At 44.9% G+C, this 3857-nt stretch overlaps 1 protein-coding gene across 10 annotated transcripts in view; it reads left to right on the top strand.

Annotated features, from left to right (window-relative positions):
* The window catches only part of LOC113407755 (sorbin and SH3 domain-containing protein 1-like), a 186283-nt gene that overhangs the window by 167377 nt on the left and 15049 nt on the right, over positions 1–3857 (top strand). The gene's annotated exons all lie outside the window — the stretch shown is intronic.

Here is a 3857-nt window from a genome sequence, read left to right as displayed (position 1 = left end):
GTATATAGGCATCTAAGATACTGGTTTGATCTTGCCTCCCAGTTTTGTCCTGACCCTCCTTTCTCTCTGCCAATATAGCCCACACTCCCTCTCATTTCCGACCCATCTCCCAGGTCTCCATGTTCTCCACTTACCTGTGGGCTTTGCTCACCTGTCCCCGTCGAACCTAGTTTAAAGCCCTCCTCACTAGGTTAGCCAGTCTGTGCCCAAATAGGGTCTTGCATGGAAGAGACTGTTCTCATACTAAGTTTGCCTGTTGAATTTTCTTCACCTAGACCGCCAAGTATTTGAAATTGAACATAGCCATTAACTCAGGCTGGCATTAAGCATGGCAAACAGACCAAGTGTCTCTGTATAGCCTCTGACACCAACTTGTATGGATGCCCCTGAAGGGGTTGGAACCTGGTACTTTTTGATCTAAAAGCATGAGCTGCTCCTGGTTGAGCTAAAGGACCAGCTTCACTAGCTTGGAGGTAATCGACAGACTTATAAATGTCTGTCTGTGGGCCACCGACTTGAGAAGGATGAAGAGTCAGAGTGGGTTAGCCTGGCTTGCCCTTAGTTTACATTTCTTTGGTGTTACATTTATGGGGAAATAAAATACATTGTATTTGCAAAAAGACATTAAGTTGTTTCTGCAGGAATTCCTCAATGCTGGGTCCCTGGAGATAATACATCCTTGAAAATACAGGCTTATATTGTCAAAATGTGTCGTCCTTATGCTGTGCACCACCATTTCTGGATTGATGTTGAAATCTCTTTGTTTATTGTTTGTTATGGTAGCTCCTAGAGGCCCCATTGTGCCAGGCGCTGTACAGACATAGGGTACATCTACACTTACCGGAGGGTCCGGCGGCAGGCAATCGATGTTCTGGGATCGACTTATCGCGTCTAGTGAAGACGCGATAAAATCGATCCCTGATCGCTCTGCCGTCGACTCCGGAAATCCACCGCGGCAAGAGGCGGCAGCGGAGTCGACGGCAGCGCGGCAGCGGTCGACTTTCCCCCGTCCTCACAGCCAGATAAGTCGACCTAAAATACGCAACTTCAGCTACGGTATTCACGTAGCTGAAGTTGCGTATCTTAGGTCGACCCCCCGCTGTAGTGTAGACCTAGCCACAGAGTCCAAAATAGTCCCTGACACAAAGCACTTACAGTAGGAAAAATTAACTATGTCTGTCTCTCTGGTTCCTAATATTTAGTAGGCGTTTGTCTTTATAATTCTGCCTTCTTTTTAAATGCAAATGCTGTATTCCTCTGGGATGATATTCACCCAGCAAAGTATGTGCCCCAGATGTCTCCCAGTATATCAATAGCAGCACTGTAGTTCTGCTGCATGGAGGATGGGCAGCTGCAGAGTAGGTGTAGGGAGAGAGAATAGCCCAGTGCAGAACTAAGGGCAGGCTGGGGGAAAGGGCTCTGGTGTGTGGGGTTCAGGTCTGTGAACACTTGGATCAATGGCTGCAGTGGTCATGGCTAGGAGCAGTGGAAGCTTCCTAAAAGTGGGGGGGAGGGGCACCAGCACCTGAACTGTGGCCCTGCCCTGCCACCTTTCCCCCCGAGCCCCTGCCCCTCCCCTGAGGCCCTGCCTTCACACTGCCTCTTCCCCTGAGGCCCTGCTTCCACACCACCTCCCCACCCCAAGATTCTGTGTGCTCCTCTCTGCCCCTCCCCTGTTGCTCGGCCTTACCGCTGGTAAAAATTGGGAGGGCATAGCCCTCCCACTTTTAAAAGTATTTTTGAGATCATGGCCCCCTGACTCCCCATGTTCTGGTACCCCTGGTCATGGCCCCTATCTCTGCCTACAGCCTGGCTCAGTAGCTAGAGCAAGCCTGTTTGCAGGTTGCTGGGGAACTCTATCTCCTCCTCCATCCCAACAGTGTTCTTGCAGCTGCCTACACAAAGACCTTTACTCAGGCTTACATGTGTGCAGCTTACATCCCCAGAGCACAGAAGAGGTAATTGATATGTTGCTGAAGCTGGGCCAGAATAGGTAACCAAGAATCCTTCCACTCGCAAAAGGCCTCTTGTTAGAAATGTAATGAGAAAAAATGCTCCAAGACAATGGAGTTGAAGAATACATCAGAATGTTCATTTAGCCAGAAACAATGACTCAGTAAAGGAAAAGAGAAATCCATCACTGAAGACACCTTTCACTGGCAAGTCAATGCACATTTTGTATTGGGAACATGAAGCAAGTTAGCATTTTCTGTGTTCTATGAACTTCAAATGGGGCTAGAGAAGCTGAGAATGACTGAGATAAAAGTGAATGTGTATTTGACAACACAGTAGGGAAACAAACATCTTTCCTTGTTTCTGAAGATGTTACTACATAGAAGAAAGACCTCCCACCCTATTTCTCCATGAACAGTCATGTTGGTATCTAAGCACTACTATGTGCTGGGGTTTCCTGCTCAGGGATTTTCTCTCTAATGAGATTAGATATAGGCGAAAATTTTTATCTAAAACTTTTTTTTTTTTTTGGCAAAAAAGTGCAGCTTCCATAATGCCTAAATGTTTCACAAATTCATGTTGTGGGAAAGAAACCGCAAACAAATATTCTGAAAAAACATTTAAAACATTTCATTTGGATATTTTCAAAATGCAGGGTTTCAATTTTTTAGCTCAAAACAATTTTTCATTGTGAAATTTCCTTCAAATTTATTTTAAACAATTAAAAAAGTTAAAAACAAAATGCTCCAAATCGAAACAAAACATTTAATTTGACCCAAACCTTTTAATTTTTGAATTTGTTGAAAATGTTGAAAAAATTAGTTTTTGGATAGAAAAATTATTTTTTTAATTGTTCCAAATTGCCAGTGACCTGAAAAAGCCATTATTTGCACAGCTGTAGATGAGACACCTTGTAATGATGCTGCATATCTCACAGGCTATCAGAGGCCAGAGAGCTTTCTAACTTGATAGTGCGGATGACCTTGCATATAATCCAGATCTTGTGACTTAAAGTTTAGAGATAGTCTAAAGTAGTTTTACTCAGACTGTGGCTCACGAGCCACAAATGGCTCTTCAATGTGTCTTCTGCAGCTCTTTGCAGTACATGAGATTAAAACACTGTGTGATTTAAATATTAGCCACTCTAAGTTATTAACCAAGCAAGATGCTTTTCCTATGTTATTAACCAATTGTAGTTGATAAAATAATACTACTTGGTCAGTCATTTTGCTGTGAGAATAATTATACTGAATATTAATATATAGTACTGTAGTAAATGAAACAATGAATTTACACTAGTGTGGCTCTTCTGGGTAATGTTGATCGCTAATCTGGCTCCTGAACCACTGAGATCTGAGTATCACTGGTCTAAAGGCTCCTTCAATAGTATCCACATTAGGCGGAAATCCTGTTTATTTCTGTCTTCTCTCCATTCTGCAAATTACCAACAAATGCTGCTTCTCTTTGATCTAAACTCAGTTGGGTTCTGCCTTTCCTTAGGCTGGGAAATTAGTGGCTGCTGCTCTTGAAGGAAATGGAACTGTTGGCCTGGCTTCAGAGAGAGTGAAGGGTGCTCAGTGCTACTCTAGGTAATGCTGCTGTTGTCCAAGGAGGCAAAGATAGGTGTATATGATAGCTGGTTTTCCAGACAACGCTCAGAAGAAGATTGTGGCCTATCTCTGGAACAGGGTCTCACAAGCCTTGTGGGGAGAGGAGGTTGGGGGTGCTGCAAGCTTCCATCAGTGTAAACAGCACAGACTGCATCACGCAGGGCCGGCTCCAGGCACCAGCTTCTCAAGCAGGTGCTTGGGGCGGCTGTTCCGGACAGGGGCGGCAGTTCCAGGTATTCGGCGGCAATTCGGCGGACGGTCCCTCACTCCGCCTGGGAGTGAAGGACCTCCCGC

Source organism: Terrapene carolina, unplaced genomic scaffold, assembly GCF_002925995.2.
Source record: "Terrapene carolina triunguis isolate 2854851 unplaced genomic scaffold, T_m_triunguis-2.0 Scaffold310, whole genome shotgun sequence".
Taxonomy (NCBI): Eukaryota; Metazoa; Chordata; order Testudines; family Emydidae; genus Terrapene; species Terrapene triunguis.
This window is presented reverse-complemented; position numbering and strand designations above follow the sequence as displayed.